This window comes from Sebastes umbrosus, chromosome 4, assembly GCF_015220745.1.
Source record: "Sebastes umbrosus isolate fSebUmb1 chromosome 4, fSebUmb1.pri, whole genome shotgun sequence".
NCBI lineage: Eukaryota > Metazoa > Chordata > Actinopteri > Perciformes > Sebastidae > Sebastes > Sebastes umbrosus.
In genome coordinates, this window is record NC_051272.1 from 29,040,765 (window position 1) to 29,062,116 (window position 21,352).

At 40.9% G+C, this 21,352-nt stretch overlaps 1 long non-coding RNA gene across 2 annotated transcripts in view; it reads right to left on the minus strand.

The window, feature by feature from the left end:
- The window catches only part of LOC119487397, a 130,718-nt gene extending 111,382 nt beyond the window's left edge, over positions 1 to 19,336 (minus strand). For both annotated transcript variants that reach the window (XR_005206701.1, XR_005206700.1), the window contains exon 1: positions 19,202 to 19,336. This is a non-coding gene — a long non-coding RNA (uncharacterized LOC119487397). The remainder of the gene's footprint in view (positions 1 to 19,201) is intronic.
- Positions 19,337 to 21,352: the final 2,016 nt, after the last annotated feature.

The window sequence follows — 21,352 nt, forward strand, 5'->3', positions numbered from 1 at the left end:
AGAACACCAGTTTGTGTGGGCTTCTCTGTTTCCCCCTAAGCTGCACCAGGCCGCTAACCTGAACCGCCGGATGGTTTGTATACACAGAACCATCTGAGAAGCCGTCGTTCAAAAGTGTTTGAGAAAGGGCGTGTACTTTCAAAAAACTACTTGGCAGGTGATTGGATGAACCATCTGTCAATCAAACTCTTGCCGTAGCCAGTCAGGAGAAGAGCGAAAACATCTTTTCCATTGAAAAAAGCCTTCAGTGCCGTTCTTTGCTCTTCTTTCAATGAGGAGATACTCTCCAGTTCTGATATAACTGATGCTGTTGAACATCTACGCTAACCTCTGTAGGAACCACCTTTGTTGTTTTCAACGAACAGTCGCCCCTTCGTGTCGCCGCGTCACACACACCTAAGCCACGCTTGCAGCTACAAGTAGCTCCTTACAGCAAGCTGATTGGCCCGTGATCTGGCTTGCTGGACACGAACACAATGTTTGAAGCCTGACAAGATGGATTTTGTGTGATATGTGATCCTGCAATATGTGATCTTGTGATATCGTGAGAATCCAGATGCCGTGCAAAGTAACCAGTCCTCCTCTCTTTACAAAAACGGCCCTGTAACATAGGCGGCACTTTACTCTACTGTTCAATGTACATTTTGCTCTTTCTGTACTGAAACGCAGTAATGGAGTCTGTAGCTCATGGGGTCTACAGATAAGACTGGATCTTGAGAATGAGAGAGGATGAGCATCACCAATGTTTGTAGAAATACTCACAAGAGGTATTCCCATGGTTGAAATGCAGACTTGAAATCAAATCAACTACTTCCCTTTTCTAAGTCTAAACACTGCAATTTCTCAAAAGCATCTACTTCTCTTGTCTACAGTTGCTGTCTGACTCTGGAGCTAAGGAGCCCACAGCAAACACATGGGTCAGGAGGCAGGAACTCAGGGAGTCTCGATGCTTTGCTCCAGCATTTGGAACCACTCTCAACCTATCACAAATTCCTCTTTCTTGGCAGCTATACAGTTTTCCCTCTCTCTCTCTCTCTCTCTCTCTCTCCCTTTCCTCTTTTCATCAGTGCTGGCAGTAGAACTGTAGCCTACATTCTGCACTAATTAACAACCTTCGGAGGAAGACCACCAAACTGGTGAACTGGCACACTCGAAGCACACTTACAGTAAGACTCTCTTTCACTCTGTTTTTATCTGTCTTCATTCTCTGTCCATCCATCTAAAGGTTGTGCTGTGTTGAAGGTTGAGTTGCATTAGTCAACACAACTTTCAGGCTAAGATGGGGCTCCATGTAAAGCTCAGCCTCTTCCAGACCACACACACACACACACACACACACAAAAACACTTTCAGACACACACAGTGAAAATGATCTATGCCCTTGCCATTGACCCTGCTATTAACTCTTGCATGGCAGCTAGCCTTGCAGTGAAAGCTTGCTGTGTGTTATCAGAATAAACAACATCCACATGGGCCAAGTTGGTAGCCCTCCCTCTGCGACATACAGGAAACAGTGAACAATACTTATTATACTGTAATATACAATGTTGCATATTACAGTGCTTGTTACATACTCTTTTATTTTTGCATATAGACTATGTTAGTGCTTCGGTTAGTACCTTAACATTGGTATTGACTCCACCAAGTCCACCAAGTCCACCTACTTCTGTCTTCATCCTCATAATCACTATGTCTACTGTACTGTATAATACTGCGGTGCTTTAGTTGTCATAGCAATGTCTAATGAACAATGAATATACGGAACAATTTAGAGCAAGTGATGTTTTCAATCCAATATGATAAAGTGAATTTCCACTTCTCTCCGTGAAGCCAAATTTTCTGGGATACCAGGACCTGGGATCTTAACCCATTATATGGAATAGCAGGCAAATTGGACTCTGGGGAGAGTTGACTGGATTTTTGTGTTTTAACATTAGACTCAGGCATTATCAATTGTTTAATGAGTCTGGACTTCAGGTTCATGAGCTTACCTGGGTGGACATATTTTGAATCTAATATTCACTTGAGCCTCTTCTCAGATTCTTGACACCTATAGCCACACCTCTATGTCAACTTACAGCTGGCTTTATGCTTGACACAAAGGGGTTAATGAGAGTCCCACCATAGATATCTAAAGAGTAGCGTCTTTAGTTCACAACAGATTTTACCCATGGATGGCACCCCTACAACACTAGACGAATGTATCATACGTGATTGTCACACGTGGCATAACCCCTTAACTCAAAAATGGGACTGTGAGCATTTTTATATTTTTATTGCCTCTCAACAGCTCTCAACATGGCGACAACAGCGCTAACACCGCAGATAACAGTGTTAACCTGTGGGGGAACCAGAGGGTGGGTGCTACACTTCCGCGATGACGCCATCGTCGGCGTTATCAGCTGTAACTTCCATATAAGAGCAGTGCAGAACAGCGGGCGTGAGCTAGCCAGTGGGGCACGCTCACATGCACTAAAACACGCGCTGGCCTGGCTATGTCAACAAAGTACAGAGAAACTCAGATTACAACACACACACAGAGGGCGAGCAACTTAATTCTCTGCTCAGGTAGACATTACTCCTCTATATCTTTACATAGCAAATAGTTGTTTGCTGCTGTGTTAATGCTCTGGATATCAAATTTAACACTTTAAAGGACCAGTGTGTAACAATTAGGTGGGATATATTGGCAGAAATAGAATCAAATACTGGTAGGTTTTCTTTAGTGTATAATCACCTGATAATAAAAATGGTTGTGTTTTTGTTACCTTAGAATGAGCCGTTTATAACTACATAGGGAGCAGGTCCTCTCCACGGAGTCCAACATGTTGCACCGCCATGTTTCTACAGTAGCCCAAAACGGACAAAGCAAATTCTATTAGCTTTTCCTGCTTGGGCCGGAGTCGATAACGTTACTCGCTCCCGTCGCCGCCGCCGCTCTCTCTTTCTCTTGCTTCACCGCTCACTTCCCACGTACACACACACAATCAAAGCACTCTGCTCCAAATAGTTCTAGAGAGGGCCACTCGCGTTTTCACATGCGTCACCGTAGCTCTCCAACACGCTTGGCACACGGGAGAGGCTTCAGTTGGTTGTAATCTCCTCACCTCACCACTAGATACCGCCAGAACCTACACACTGTAACTTTAAGTGAAGGAAACTATGTATAGTGAATACCGACAAGGACACATCTGACTCCCAGGTGTCATTCAACATTGGATTTGTCCCTGTATTTGATGCACATGCGTGTTACCATGGCAAAAAATGTTTCGGTACATGGTGAGAATAATTAGGATACTTACTTTGGCTTTGCACTGGGCACCATGCTTAGCACACAGAGAGGAGCTGGAGAGTGCGTTGACTTTGCTGTTTTTGCCGATAGAGGATTAACTAATGGGAAAGACGTGTTTTCCATCGCACTATTGTCTTTTTCTCCATGAAAACTAGCACAGGAATGTTCAAGAAGGCCAACACGCGCACAGGAGCTCATACACTGGAATGTACACAAACACACACACACAAATACTCTGCGTCAAAACCCCAAGCTGCAAGTCTGGGGCATCAATCGAGTCTCTGTTCGTTCGCCTCACCCTCCTAGTCTTCACTGCCATCTTCAACCACCAACGTCCACACCACATAATTTGTCATAGAGCAGCACGACCTAAAACCAGACAAGCAACCTTTAAAGTGCATTTAAATCAAAATCAGGTACATGCTCTTTTTTGACAATACAGTACACTGAATAGCTTGGGTCTCACTGGTTTCCATTCTTAGTCTGCCCTTGTGAAAGTTACTGAATATGGGGGCAGAGCGGGGAGGTCACAGGCTGTCTCAAACTCTTGTCATGAAGTAAATTCTTAACATTTCTTAAATGCCTTGATTGCCAATGTTGCAAGCAAACAGTAGCTCCCAAATAGATGGAGTGCATTAATCAGGGCCACAGTGCCATGAAACTAGGACAGAAGTTAGAGAAGTGGTCTTGTGACCAAAGGGGCAATGTTAGTTCAAATCCCTGGAGCAGCTGGAGAAATGTGGTTGAGGAAAGTGATTGGACTGGGACAAAACACCATCTCCTGATTCGATACTATCAAGATACTTGGGTGCTGATTCGATATGTTTTGACATTTTTAGTTATTGCGATTTTTTGTGATTTGATATTACGATTTATTGCGATTTTTGTTTACTTTTTTTAACAATACACCATGGGAAAAAGTTGAATCATACACTTCTAGGGACTTTTACTTTAGAAAATATCTAAATAAATACTATAAAAAAAAATTATTTTCAGCATGTATGTCGTCAGAGATGTCCTGAAGTCAAATATATCAGTCATTGTCATTATTTATAAAAAAAAAATAGGGAGGTGAATTGCTTTTTTTTCCCACCCCTAGAAAGTGAATGACAAAACTTCTGTCAATATGCCCTTGAGGAAGACATTTAATCCACAAATATCCTGTTTAAGAAGCCCAAAAGCGGAAGTCTGCACTGCTACAAGGTGTGTGGTTTTGCCTGAATATAAAACAGGACATTGCCGGTAAATAGTTGAGTGTGTTGTTTCAACTTTCCCTGGATAAATACAGCACATAAAACATCCCTGTCTTCTTGGAACCATCATGAAAAGTGCCAGGCAAAGAAAGACAATTGGTATTTATTGTCCACCTTCATCTGACAAACTCAACTATGAGTCAAAAGCCTGACAAGATAGCCCAAACATATAAAACAAGAGGCGAGGGGTAAAGAATGAAGGAATTCCAGGAAGACGGTGGGTCCAGGGAGACGGTTTGTCTTGTTTCCCAAAGTGATGCTCTGGCATGCCAGTGATCACAGACAGCCTTCCAGCGTTAAGTGATTCTGAATAGCAGTGAGGGGACAGCGAGAGGACAGAGCAACAAGACTGCTGGACCGGAGCAGGGCGAGTGGTGCTGGCAGGGCCGGCGTATTGTTCTGGGAGTCGAGCAGGAGGCTATCACGGCCCAGGCCAACCGCTAGCCACGTGCTCCTCGCCGAGGCCCGCATGAATTATTACATTTCATTTTGTTATCTTTCATCATGGTTCATTACGGACAGACAATTGAGCTTCAAGAGAAGCACCACGCTCAGAGGTTCCCCCCAGATGCCCTCGGAAAGAGAGAGAGAGAGAGAGAGAATCCCTGCACTCTCTGCTGAAAAGGACGGAGGAGGATGGACAAAAACACATTGTCTGTGGATTTAAAAAGGAGGCTTATGGCTGCTATGAAAAAAAGAAATGTGCTTTTGGAAGGAGAGAAGAATGAATCTGCCCGCTGATGCACGCTCAATGAGATGTACGCTAGCGGAGCCATAGAAAAGAAGCGGGAATTGAAAGGGATGGAATCTGAGGCAAATGACACTCGAGTGTTTTGAAAATAACTGACAGCTGCACAATAGGACACCAAAACAGACTGCAATCTGCCCATACATAGATGAAAAGACAGGGACTTGAATAGAAGTGCGACCAAATACATACAGAGATACTGTCCATTCACGGCAGAAGTGGATAAATAGACAGCCGTGAAAATGGACATGAAAGGTGAGGTTTTGCTCTGATAAATGAACCAAACAAAGAGATAGCTACAAGGAATTTGTGAAACAATTAGGCCTTCTCATTTTGAGTACATGAAGGCCACAAGTGTGCTTAAGTTTAGGCCTTGAGAATTTATTTTTTGCCAGAGGGTCACACACAAAAACATTCAGATTCACACAGAGACAAAGCAGAGACCAAATGCCACTTTAACATTCAAGATGTGATGAGTTCAGTAGGGGACATTGGCATTGTTAGACCTAATCATAGCTGATTACAAACCTGTCTGAATCAATGATGTATGAATGAATGAGCCATAACAATCCAGAAGAGATGCATGTCTGTTGGTATAATCACAGAGTCTCTCCTCCTGAAGCTTTGTCATATGCGTCTGTATGTGTGTGTGTGTCCAGAGAGGTGAGTATCAGAACACACTCCTCTTGTCACTCGCTGTTCGCTGCATAACACAGACATTTTCCATTCTGTCAGCGCGAGCAGCGAGCACACTGGCTCCTTCTAAACTCAGCCGCCACTTCATTAAATGACTTCAGACTCTTGGCAGAGTCAGTGGGAAAAGTCTATATTAACTGTGTGTGAGATCCACGGGGTGACCAACAAAGGCCATAGTTGTTCCTCTACGCTGGGTGCTGCTCGGGGGAATTCTGGGGCCTATCGGGGTACCCCTCCGCCGGGGCCCTCTGCCCCATTTGTGTCTCGCACATGCTCTTGCTTCTTCTTCTTCTTCTCTCCCTCTCTCTCTCTCAGACCTCACATACATACAGAGGCAGACAAATACACACACAAAAATGCACACTAGAGTCACATAAAGCTTTGCTGACTTTTGCCCTACTTTCCAGGAAATAGTGTCGCGATTGTGAGTTACTGTAAATCAGCAAAAATAAGGCCAGAGCCGTGTGTGTGTGTTGAGGGAGTTTTGACATCATTGATCACATTATGAGGGATCAAGCAGAGTTATGGGTTGCATGAGGGAGTGTGTGTGTGTGTGTGTGTGTGTGTGTGTGTGTGTGTGTGTGTGTGTGTGTGTGTATGGGGGGGGGTTATGTGTTTAGACTGGAGAAAGGAGGGAAGGGTAGGAGTTGATGTCTCTTCTCGTAGTCCAACGCGAAGGATGGCTCATTTGTTTACAGGAGGCTCAGATGGAGAGGCGGCAGCCTGATGGTACCTAATAGCCAGGAGGACAGGAGGACAAGCTGGCAGCTGAATCAAAGCAATTACCATCGCTCAGCCAGGTCAAAGTGCTGGGTCATTCGGGAGCGGATGGGCAGAACAGTCAGTGGATCAGGAGTTGTATAATTTGTAGGGCTGGGTAATGTGTAAAAAATGACGATGCCAGTACCAATACCAGTACCTTTAAAGTGATACCGAGTGCGCTGGGCTTGGATGCAATTTTTTGTAGTGGCCAAACGGTGGTACTACAACTTCCGTGTCCGTCACGTGCTGCCATTGGGCCAAAAATACTTTTTCCCATAGACTTACATTGGGAAAGAGGCGTCTGTAACTCAGCGAATATTTAGTTTGAGGTAAATCAGCTTTCCAGTATGAACACTTGAATAGCCCTTATTTAAATCATTAGGTCCTAAAAGTTGTAAAATGCACTAATAACCGAATCCAGAGTTATTTCCCTTCCTCCGTTCTTGTGAATGAGCCCCAGACCGAGGCTGGACCGAGGGCTGGGAGGCGAAGTTAAAGGAAACACTACTGCGCCTGCCCTATGGACCCAATGGATGCAGAAGATTGACGGATGATCCGGGTACTTTATCACTCGGCGGTCGAGTCATTTGGCTTCATGTGCACTTGAGCAACTCTCCTAGGAATGAACGGGAGCCCACCTGCAACGCTGTATCCAGTTCTCTTTATACATTCATGAGACAGACGAGACGAGCACTGAAGTGTGGGAAGAAGAAAAAAAAAAGTATTAAGATGAAGAATCCTTGTTTAACCACAAAACATTTTTACAGCCTCATCTGCGGTTTCACGCCCGAAGACAAATAGAAAGACAGATATAGACCCAGACACACACATCTATGATCTGGAAGTCTATTTTTTACAATTTCTTTTTCCGATGCTGATAAATCACACACACACACACACACGCACACGCACACGCACACGCACACAGAAATGCTAAAGCCTCTAATGATCCACCAGATGTATTGAGAAAGGTGCCAAAAGGACACTACAGCTGTACAGTCAATCAATCGGATTGACTCAATATGCCACTTCTAATAATGGCTAACTTCTGTGGTGACCTTTACTCAATCTGGTGGATTTATTTGTTCTAATTAAGCAGGTTAGGGCCACATGCCTTCACAAATTAAGTCATCCATCTTGATGTGACAAGGCGGAGGAGGAAAGGCCAATTTACCCCCCAGGAAAAAGAGCAATTTCTTCAATAGCAGGAGGTGAAGAGTCTGTCAGAGAGGGTTAACATTCACACCAATACACAGAATGCACCTACACGCTACATGCTGTCTATGCCAATGCTGGTATTGTACATTTCTTCTTCTACAGGCAACCAATGGTGGACAGTATGCACTGACTGCACTGCACTGTACTGTACAGTAAATGAGGTCCTGTGCCTGTTAGTCTCGCACTATTGTAGAGTGTCAACACCAATTAATCAGGTCCACGTGTCCTCATGCAACGGTTCATATTCTTACGAAAGGTTATTCCTCATTTTCCGTGCGTTTTCCTTCAAATGTAACATGTGACGCACGTGTCACTTTCCACTCCAGTCTTTTCAAAATAAAACTACGTTGTTAGTTTTAGGAAAAGATTTACTTAGAAAGGTTTAGGCAACAAAACTACTTATTTAGGTTTAAGAAAAGATAGACTTGGTTATGTTTAGGCAACAAAACTACTTAGTTAGATTTAGGAAAAGATTGCGGTTTTGGGTTGAAATAACTTTGGATGTGGCGTAATTTAAGTACAGAAGTACATGACAAATAAATCAGCATTGACTTCTGGTTTCACACAGGGTACGAACACCGACCTCCTGGGCGAAAATCCAGGGTTTTTTGACCCACCCATCCACCCCAACCTCCTCCCTATGGGGCGTTTGTCGCTGTTTATACTTCCTGTTTCATAATTACGTGCATTACATACAAATTGATTTTGTTGGATATATACGATTGTGTCCAGCCAACTAAACACATCTTATGGCATGGCCGTGTGGTTGAAAATAGTCCGCAATGTCTAGATCAACAGAGGCTGGAGCCAGCGGGGGCTCGGATGTGGACTGATACAGTCCAGTGAAACGCCTCCTCCGCCAGCCCTGATAAACACAGTTAGCTGGGGGACTGGGATTGTTTCTCCTCCTGTAACCCCACATACTCAAACCTCTGTGCATAATATGCAGTGTAGTGATGACAGCGAGTATGTGTTTATGTGTGAGTGCTTCAGAGGGAGCGTGGGTGTGTACACTGTGCTGTGTGTCAGTTTCTGTGTGCACTACTGAGCTGCACATCTGAAGCTGGAGCATAACTGAGGACACAAGGATGCATATAAGCACAACAGCAACACACATTCATTCACAACTTTTCATCTTCCTCAAACACGAGCCCTAAGGTTCCTTCACGTGTTCATTATCGGCCCACACACCATGTGAAAATACAATTCAGTCTAGAGTTCATCCTCCATGTTGCCAAAACTACACAACGCTCACCTTTCACTGCAAACTCCTCATCAGAGGAAGTTTACTTTCAATTAAAATAAGCCACAAAAACACGCACACACACACAGCCGCTAACCTTCAGGTGACTCCCAAGCATCCTGAGCCATCCACCACATCACACAAGGAGATTCAGAGCACAAAATGAAGGAATAACACCAGGCAACAATATGGCTCAGTCCTTTTCACCATGGGGTTTCACTCTGAGAAATGTTTGGAGTTTCAAAATACTACGTCCTTCCTACAGTATATGAGCATTCTGAATAGGGCCCTCTGTCTCTAATTGGCCTCTTTTACTTTTTTATCAGTGTTCGTTTCTCTCTCTCTCTTCCTCTGTCGAGCTCTCTGTCTCTCTTACAAACACACACGCAATGGTGTGTGCAATGTGCAAGCACACATACCCGTGCAGACTACATTCCCATCTAATCCACATCCATCCTCTCCGTGGAACACGATTGGTTTTGCTTCGTAGTGTAAACTTCCAAGTTGAGGTCAGACTTCGGGGTCACAGGGGCCTACAGAGGGCTATGGAGCTCAACTTCAAAGAGAAACAGCCATAAGCAGGGAGCCAGCTTGTTAGTGCTTTCTCTGCCCTTAGTTGCACCTCTCACATCCCCTACATGTCTGTGTCCTATTGTTAATGCCAGACAGTCAAGGCTGTGTTAGCTGCCTGGCGGCGGCATTCAAAGTGCCTTTGATTTTTTCTTGGGTCCACTTTTCTGAACAAACCAGTGTTGTAAATCATACAATGAAATAATAAAAACATATCTACATTCTGTAATTGGTTGTTAGTATGCATTAGACTCCAAACATCATTTGTTAACTCAGGAATTAAATCTAGCTGTGACAGTGTGAGGCATTTTCCATGGCTGGCAAAGACCTTTGAGATATTTATTGATTTTGTGTAGAAAGGTGTGGTAGCATTAGCAAACAACTAACAGGCAGAGTAAGGACTACTTTAAAGTTAGGGTCGGTAATTCTGAGAAACCATCAAGAGTACACTAAATTTAAAAAATGATCCAACCAAAAATCTCAGCCCAGTGTTGCCAACTCTTTTCCAATGAAAGTAGCTAGCAGCACCAGCTCCAAAAGTATCTAAATCTAACAAGAAAGTCGCCAAGTAAACAACACTGACAGCTGTCCCTTCAGGCCTCCCTATGAATGTAAACAACAAACATGGCTACTGTTAATACTCACAGCTGTGACTGCACGCAAAGAGAATAGAAGCATAGAGACAAAAATCCGGCATCTTTTTAACAACAGCCGCTGCCGCCATTTTGGACTGAAAACGGTTATTATATTTATAACAGTTTTATTGTTCAACACAGGCCATTTCGGTAGAGACAATAAATATGACAACAGAATACAAATGATTTTGTTTTACTTTTGTGCGGCACTTTTATAGGTGGATGTTTTACTGGCGTCCAGTAGTCGCTTTCAGTCCAAAATGGCAGAAGCATAGCTTTGCTGCTGGGCGCTGATGTTGCTATGGGACCAACAATTGACTTTCACTTCTTGGCAATATACGTTTTTGGTGCACGAGCAGAGTGCACGCAGGTAGACAGGCAGATAGCCCGTCCAATCATTACATTCAGGCCAAATGAAATGATCAGACAGTCTTATTACAGTCCTGCCTGCGACAGCCACAGATACTTGATTATTTTCCTTTTTTTGTCAGAGCATTTGATTTATTGAGTGCTGTTGGGATGTAACGACAATTTCAACAAATGTAACAAAAAAATATTTGAACAGCACTACCAACCTTAGATTTAACTGCCTCAATTATTGATTATGGCTGAGTATCAAGCCTTCAATGCACGGTACTGTTACCGACCAACATTTGGAGGTATCAAAAACTCAAGCACAGGAAGCCGGCATCAAATGCTTTATCATATCCATAATCTCCTTTACTAATGTTTTGATCAGATATGAATTAAATCAAATTTAGCAAATTTTAGACTGCATTTTTTAAGCAAACTTAACTTTTTAAGCAAACTTAACAAACATCTTCAATAACTGCTTGTTAGACAGCATTTCATATTTAAGAACTTTTTTCTTTGTTTAATAAATAAAACAGAGCTTGTAGAAAAATATGTGTATTCTTCTAAAAGTAAGGTTATGAAAAATGTTGTCTTTTCGTATTGATACTAAAACTCAGGTACTATATCGACACTAGTATCCAAATATTTCACACAATGCACACCCCTAAAACTGATCTTTTGTTGCAGTGTAAATTAACTAACTAAATAAAAAAACTCAATGTATTTATTCCTATAACTGAGGCTGATAGAAACTCTCATCACATACAGTATTCATATAAGCATGTCACATTGAGGTAATGTTTCTTACTGAGTGGATATTTAAACCCCCAGTTTTTGATTTCATGAACGTTACATTTCTGCCATCTAGTGGTGATGTCAGAGAACAATAGCTGTGCTTTTTATCTGTATTAAAGGGCAACACCAATGTTTTCTAGCAATGATGGTGTACATATAAGTGTCTATGATAAATCATTGTATGTTTGTCATTTTATATTAATTCTATCTTTTTTCATCACTGCTGAAGCATTTTACAATATCAGAAAATATGCTTGAGACACTTAAAAAATGCCATGCAAATATCTGAATGGATTTCAATGTCTGTCATAGTATGAAAGAAATGGGTTGTACTTGAATATTTAATCTATATATTATTATAAAAGTGGGTGCATTTTTGCAGTCGCATTTATCTGATCCACACATTCTATAACATAACTTTATATATACACTGCATATATGCATAAGCAGAGGTGATTTAACCAAAAACACATATTTTACCGATGTATACTAATATGATTTTAAAATCGAATTTCTGATAAATGATAACGCTTAGTGTTATTTAAAGTTGTATGCAAAAAATTGATAGGGTCACTTTACATAAAGTAACTAGAATGCTGTGAAATCATAAATCAGCCACCTACTTTTAAAAGTCAGTTTGCATATGCATCAAGTTGATACCAAATAGTTTTGTTGATAGCCAGACAGATGTGAGTCTACTTTAAGATCTTAAATACACATTACTGATTCACCAAGAGGGAGTACTGCTTGGTTAATACAGTTGTAATAGATGTTCAATCGTACTACAGGAGATGCCGATGGGATGGCTTATATTGCACAGCATTTCCTGACCACTAGAGGTCAGAGTTTTACCATATATGAACGACACCCCGGGTAAACATCATTGCCACATTAATTACACTCTCTCCAACGGAGTCAACAAACAACTGGAAACAGAAGAATCAAAATCCAAAGAGCTCAAGGGGAAGCTTAATCCAATACAGCTTCTTCTGCAGTGAAATTAAAAGTCACAATTGATCCAGTACTGCCTGATAATACCATGCAAAGATGAGTGAAACATTCACTGAGACCTTGAATTTGTTCAGTCCTCGAACACATAAAACAAAGGAGCCAAAGCTCTTTATAATGTGTCATGAGATTTACTGCCCATAGCTAAACATATTAGTAATTTATCTAATCTTAATATCCTATTTTTTATCAAAGCAAATCAAACATTTTAGCAAGGAAATTCTTCTTATTCTATCACAACAACACTTGTTTATAAAAAGTGTCTGAAACAAGAAACAGTTTTGGAAAACAGGTGGAAATTTCTTCCACATGTTTCTAAGACAGAATTTTTCTATATAACATGAAAATAATTTTTTTTTTAAATATTTTTTTTTCTGTGTGCATCCTGTGTGTATCTGCATGTCATGTACTATATCTAACGATCATTTGCAAGATAAGTTTCAATTGAAAAAGAAATCTGTTCAAGAGAAGTGGCCCCGTCTACCACCTAAAAAAAGAGTATATCCGGCAGACTTCGTGACATAACACCGAAGTGTACGTTTGGGAAATGCATTGACACGTCACAGGGGAATTTACATGCCACAACATTGTGGTGTCAGCAGCTGATATACTCATCAGACAACAAGACGCATCTCAAAACAGCTGTGAAGTCTGAACCACTGTACTGACTACCAAAAGCTACCAGCTTGTCAGTAACGACGACCGCAAAAAAAACAGAAGTTATCTTTCTACTTCACTGATCGCTTCGAAAAACACAACATGCCTCAGCGAGTAGGCACACATTATGCTACTTTTAATAATGCAGAGCTGTGAATAACAGTAAACAAATACAGTATGTAAAAAATATACAGCAATAAAAGCTGTGCTGTAGTCAATGCATCATAGATTCATGAAGAAACCAAGCTTTCAATTATTTTGGTTGGCATTTGTGGAGTGACAGAGGCACATATCCTTTCAACAGTGGAGTTAGATATAAATGCATGGACACTTGATTAGGGATGCACCGATACCGATACCGGATCGGATATTGGGCCGATACTGACTCAAATAGCTGGATATCAGTAACAATGGGGCTGATCATTTCAATTCAATTCTATGTTTATATACATTATACAGTATCCTGGAATTTAAATTTGAATTGAACAAATTGTTTCATCATTACAAAGATTTATGCTTGAATTGTAGTTCCTGTTCATTTTGAAGATTTTTTTGCCAAATTGTTGATGTACGATTCATTATTTTAAAAATAAATAACAAATCACTAAATTTGTATCTATATATTTATTTATTAAGTTTTGTTTTACAAAGTTAGAAAAGCAAGATTTAAGTCAAGCCTGATGTTAACTTATAGATAAAAGAATGATCCCAGTCACTTCCACACAGTGAGGCTTATTAATTAAACACTGGTATTAGATCGGTACTCGGGTTTGCTGCTGCCGGTTACAGCGTTATCCGTCAATACTGGACCAATTTCAAAAATCGTTGTCCCCATTAGTCTCTTACACAAAAACATGGAAAATAGAGTCCAGGTTGAAAAATACCAAAGTTCCCCTTTAAGATGCACACAAACAGCAGAAAATGAACAAACGAAAGGCTGTAATATAACATGGCGACAGTTCATTCGATATGGAAGCTTTTAATGTGTAACCCATGTAAGTGCATTCCTACAGTATTTCAGCTGGCACAATCAGCATCGTCAGTGTTCTTCCTGCAGAGCAGCTGCTAGATCTCATAGTTGACCCTGGTCCAATTCTATAGTCGACACATCCGTACATACAATCTGACACTGCCTGAACCACAAAGTCATGTAAATAACGCAACTGTTTAGCAACAACTGATGTTTATCACTAAAACTGCGCACAAGTTTTTACTTGTAAATAACACAATTTTGTTGTCTTTTGTACATAAGACAATACTGTTCACAAACACAAGTGCAACTCCTCTGATACTGCAACATGTTGAATGCATGAATAAACACTGTTCTGCTTTTTTCCTCAGTGTGGCTTAGCCACTTTTTCATCACATGTACTTAGCACTATTCTGTATTCCTGTAACACATCAAGCACTAAGCCAATAAACTCCTAAAATAACTACCGCATCTTCACAGTGCAACTGCATGGTGCATTTAAAGCCATAAAACCACCAAAACACAGCGGTCTGTCTGTCTGTCACTGCTGACATATACGCCTTGTTTGTGTTTAGGAAGCGTGACAGGAAGTGATGACGTCGGTGCGTCTCATGTAAGATGGCAACTCGGCTTGCTGTTAGAGCAGCTCAACATGAAAACAAACAATTCTCATCTTCTTGCAAGGTGTCATCAGATAACTGACACGCAGGTTAAATATTTTGATTTTCAGCTGAACTCCAACAGCGGTAAAAAAGAAAGTCCCAGGTCTAAAAATATTATTGAAGTGAAGAGTGTTGAAGTGACCACACTTCATCTTGCAAAATTCACCATCCACTGAGGTTCATTTGGGTCTATCAGATGCATCCGATCAGTGACATATGGAGAGTTTTTAGACGATGACGTGTTGCTATATATTAAATGACCATAATAAGCGAAGTGAGAACTGTGGAGTGTCATAGTTTCACTATTAGACATCATATGACTTTATCAGTTTTGCAGATCAAAGTCGTAAATAATGAGGAGGAATAAGGAGAAAGAATTTGTGGAAACTGGTCACCACATTTAAAAGTTGTGGTATTTCCACACACATCAATCTTCAGTATAGAGAAAGAAATGGTTAATGTGATATTTTTTGTTTTTCATAAATGTCAAATCAATAAAATACCTTATTTGGGTATGTATCGACTTCAGGAAACATACAAACATACAAATATTACTCCTCTCTGAAATTGTTCATGGCTCCTACAGGGTATTTTTGAAATTCTTTTCCTATCTGTTTTTGCTTTGCTTTCCATTGTATCTATCTAAAATTGTAACAATAGCAGTTTAAAGTAAGCAAAAACAAGTGAGAGACATTTTGTGATCCTTCCTAACCACTAATTGTTCTCTTTGCAGAGATTTACCCAATATTGGTTAAATATCATCGCAGTTAAAGCTCACAGTTTACATTTTAACGTCTTTGCCACGGTGTCAGTTTACATCCAAAACAATACCAAGAGGCCAAAGGCTGCAAGAAACAGAGACAAAAATACCACTAAGTGTTTCACGGTCCAAGGACTTTTGGAGGCGAGTACGTACAGCCCGCTAAGCTTTTACTGAAAGCTGTTTGTCCAATAGTGACAGAGTAGCGACTGCTGAGCAGAGCTGAGATGCATGTCTTCAAAATAGAAACCCACCAACAAAGAAGCACAATCAAGATGAAAAAAACTGTCGAAACCACGAATGTACTCAAAAGAAATGCGTCACACTTCCAGAGAAGTTACAGTGAAGAAACTCGTGATTGCATGTAGTCCCCCCCCCTCCACACACACACACACACAAATACACCACCACCACCACCAGGCCTGAGTCTCTGCCAAAACTTCAGCCGATTCAATCTGACAGGAAGCTTTTCCCTCCCCCTTCTTCCTCAAACCCTCCTTCAGCTGAGGTGGGCGTGCTGCTGAGGAAACACAGAGCATGCAGATGTTGATGTTCCACAACGAAAGTTGTGCCCACATCCGTTCAGAATGAAAACTTTTGTATAGCCTATAGCAGGCTGTTCAGACTAACAGTAAAACAGCAGGCAGCAAAACAAGGGACATCTACAGTGCAGTACACTTTCAGCACCACTGGAGTTCCACCCAATCCGACTATCTGGCCATTAAATAGCCATTATCAATCACTATAAGCACCATGGATGTGGGTCATTAGGGGCCTACTATGCCTACTCTGTTGTAAAAGTGAAAGCGAAACTTAAAAGCTACACATTCTAACACGTAAAACTGAATGAAACATTAGTTTTGAACACAAACAGAGACAACAACTAGAAATGTCTGAATTAGGCTAAACAGAAACTTCTAATCTGTGGTGAGTGAGTGAGTTTGTGAGTGGGTGAGATAGAGAGAGAAAATCCTAGGGAATGTACTTGCTATTCAGAAATATATAGGAAAAAAAACAGCTGCCATTAACACGTTTTTGAATGGTTTATGGGGAGATTTTAGGACATAATAGAACACTTTAACATTAACACTTTCCCCTGTCATTGTCTACCTGCTGAGTCAATGGATTGTCACATTTTCTTGTCTCGCAGCAATTCTTGATACCTAACACTTATCACCACTCTGACACATTCAGAGGCTAAGCAGCTGCCAAATAACAGGTCTGTCTCACTCAGTCAGTGGGCAAATGCTGAGTGATTTCCAATGAGCTCTGCTCCATCATTAGTCTGCTCATTGAAATTAGGCCTGCCGACAAAATCAGCCAAAGGCTTTATATCTTTAAAGCACAAAGTTACACGTGTATGTGTGTGTGTGTGTGTGTGTATATATATATATATATATACTGTATATACACATGCATATGCATATACAGTATACATACATGCACATCTGCATATGTACATATATATGCATATGCACATATGGTAAATGGACTTGCATTTATATAGCGCTTTTCTAGTCTTCCAACTCAAAGCACTTTACACGTCACCATTCACCCATTCACACATTCACACACACGGATGGTAGAGGCTGCCATGCAAGGTGCCAACATTGATCTAATCTAAATACTCATTCACACACCGATGGCTAAACTGACGGAAGCAATTTGGGGTTAAGTGTCTTGCTCAAGGACACATCGACCACATCGACATGTGAGTGGAGCAGCCAGGGATTATACAGTATATATAAACTGTATATATATATTGAGGAAAAAGTGAAGAAAAAGTGGTTAAGAGTGAGTCTGATTGTGCAAGAAAAAAACGTATAGTTGTCCTGTGTGCTGAGTGTTTGTCTATATAGCACTTTACATATATATATATATATATATATATATATATATATATATATATATATATATATATATATATATATATATATATATATATATATATATTAGGGATGTCACGGTTCAGGTAAAAACTTTGAACCGTTCGGTTCGCTAGTCACAGTTCGGGGCGTGTAAGTATTGAAATCCACGCCTATGGAAGGAGGCTGGGACACGGGTGGACATGGGTCTTGAGGTATGGGGTATAACACATGCGCAGTGTAACTGAAGCTGCGGTCGTGCGTTGCTATTGGCATCTCTGATGCACTGACACAAGCAGTGACAGATTGGAAACTGGAGAGAGGCAACAGCACAATCCCTGTAATGTGTTTTATATTTATTAATTATTTTTAAATAACACAGTGGCACAGGAATCCAACCGTATTCCTTTCCAAATACTGCACTTTTTGAGTGGAAAAACTAATCTTTCAATTAAGAGCTGATAATCAGGGAATTGAAACATATGTTATACAGTTCTGTTTTTTTGTTTAGTTCTAGTTGAGCATATGCTTCATTTAATGTCAGTGGCCTTAGTCTATAATTGCATCATATTTATATGAAAATAACAAAGCTGCATTTTTTTTTATTTGCACTAATTACTGTAGAAGACCTATTCTTTCAATTAAGATCTGACAATAAAGAAGTGTTTATGTTCCTTGTGTAAGCCATACTATTGTTAAGGCAAACATTTGTTAACTTATGTTTGCCAAATAAATTAAAAGCATGTTGAAATCAGAACATGACCGCCCTCGAACATGTACCGAACCGAACCGAAAACCGTGATGTATAATGATGAACCTGATGTATATACATACATACATATACAGTATATATATATATATATATATACTGTATATGTATGTGTATGTATGTGTATATGCGTATGCATATACACATACATATATATACATATACTGTATGCATAGGCTATATACAGTAAATACACATATACACATACATATATATACATATACTGTATGCATAGGCTATATACAGTAAATACACATATACATATACATACAGTATATAGATACACATGTACTGTACATGTATACTGTAGTATACATCCATACACATGCATATATGTATATATATATGTATATATATACATAAACACACTCACAGTGGGAGTACACAGTGTCAGGACAACTCTAAGTTGTATTCTTGCATAATCAGACTCACTCCCACTGAGGAGGGAAAATCACAACTTTCTTATAGACGTTTCTCGAATTGAATTAAAGTCTCATCTACTGATAAACCGTTTTAACATGCCTGCCACACAGGCTAATGACTCTTTTAGCGGTGTAAAATCCGAACTTTAAGCAAACTAGACAGTAAAATACTCTAACAGACAGAGACCGATGGGGTGTCTGGGTAGACGGGACTTTAACGTCTTACTGTAACGTAAAGGGACGAAGTCATTACATTGAGGCTTCCTCTAATGTTATCTTCTAAGAAGGTTTTATAATGTAGCGTTACGTATTCTTTGTCGTTTTGTATAAAGCATTGTTCTTCGTCGCTTGTTAAACTTCCATGCCAGCTGTTTTGCAGCAGCAGTAGCGATACTACTAGCCTCCTCCTACTACTACTACTACGAGTCACGGGAACACACACAAACCATCGTCTTGCGCGCACACGCTGCACACAAACACGCATTTTATTAAAAACTGTGAATAAACACAACTCCGTCTTACCTGTGTTGGTACTTTGGGCTCACTCGGCTGCAGCAGCGTCGCACCTTTTCGTAGTAAAATAGAGCAGAAGAGCTTTAAAACAGCGTGAGAGTTGTTTACAAAGTTTCCTCGTGAACTCCGATTGGTCTGAGTGAGTTTAGTTGACGCCCCAAACCTCGGTCACTGGGCCACGTCTCAATACGGTGTTTCCTTTCCTGGACTCGCTGCCTTCCTGCAGACAGACACTATTGACGACGGAGGAGGCGAGCTGTTGTTACACGTTTATGGTGAAAAAGTAAGTGTTTCAGCTTTTTATTTATTTATTTTTTGAAGCACAAGTTGACCCGTTCAGCCAATTCAGCTGCACATGCAGATACACACGAGGAAGGCAACACGAGACCTATTACAGCTGTCAGCAGGGGTGCGTTCACTGCCTATATGGCCAATTAGTGACAGTCACAATTTGAAGCAGCACATTCAGCACCCACGTTTCCATAATAGCCTATTAGTAGTAGGCTATTCAGTGGTGGAAAATAACTAAGTAGACTACATTTACTCAATTACTGTACTTAAGTACGATTATGAGGTACTTTACTTGAGTATTTCCATTTTCTGCTACTTTATACTCCTAATCTATGGAGGACGGAACCTGCCAAAATTAAAAATACATCGGTCAATAAATAAATGACTCGATAAATAAATAAATGTGTCATTAAAGGGACTGTTTGTAAGAATCAGAAATGCTTGTTAACAGCGACACCTGTGGCCCTTAAGTCAATGAAAGTCAGCGTCGGGCTCGCGCTTTCGCTCTACATAGACATGAACGAGCATCGCTCAAAACTGTGAGGCGACACACGTCAGCTAAAACCACAATATCACTCTATATTTCACCTGCTTGGCAGTAATGTTAGCTGACCAGACGAAGGTCTCTCCATGAATCAATGCTGATCCTAGTGTTAGCTTTTCCTGCCTCAGCCTCCCGACCGCGGCCGGAGGGAGACACCGGCACCCGGTCGGAGACGATAACGTTTCTCGCTGCGGAGCCCCGTCACTTCACAAGACACGGGAAACCTCTGTTGGTCTGGAGGAGCTGCAGCATTTATTTCTGCACAAACATCCACTGCACATTCACTAGATATTCTCAGAGCTACAAAGTCTTCTGCAGTGTGGAGTGTGCGCACATGCACATGAGGTGGAGCGAGCTGAGTGAAGGCAGGCAGGCAGAGGAGCAGAGGAGCAGAGTACAGCTGAGACTCTGGCCCTGGAGACCAAAGCTACGGTCTCCCCCGCGTCCTCCGACTGCGGCGAACACTGTTTTGCAAGACGGGCTTCACTAGATAGAACTTTGTGGTTTTGGTGCTTCCGTGTAGTTTGTGTTGGAGTCTGAGTCTGAACAGCGTAGCCAAACGTGAGCGCGTAAATTGACATTTCTGTTTTAATTTGCTTCTTTATTTATTTATCTTTATATCAATTACCTTATCTATTTACTTCTCCTTTTATTTATTTATGGATTTTTTTAAATGAATTTTTAAACGTATTTATTTATTTTTTCATTTAGTCTTTATTTATTTGTTTTTAAACATATGCATGTGCATTTATTTATTCATTTATTTCTGCATGATTTTCCCTTTGCATTTCACCCCTTATTTATTTCCCCAAACATGTTTATTTCTGTATTCTTTTCTTTATACATTCCTTTATACGTTTATTTTTACATTCCTTTATGCATTTCTGCCTCATTATGCACTCAACGTGTGTCATGGGGTCAGAGCATCGGTCAGAGTGCATTGATCATTCCCAGCTTCGTACAGCGGGTCATCGGCCTGCTGCTGCTCCCCCCCACCGACGCCTCGTACCGGTACAGGTGTGCAGATCAACTGTCTGAAGCGGAAGCTGAGCCCGTTCTCTCCATCATAGGACTCGGTGCCTTGCGGAGCGCCAAGCGGTCCAGGGTGTGCCAAGATTCGGTCTCTAGCAGAGAGAGTCGCATTGCGTTTAAATGATGATGATGATGATGGTGATGATGTAAATGATGATGTATTATTATAAATTAGACAACCCAGCAGTAAAGTGATTAAAATGAGCTCCATCTTTACCAGCCGCAACATTAAAGTGATGAACACATTAACGCATCAATAACTATAATCCAATAATATACATTATTCTGCGTAA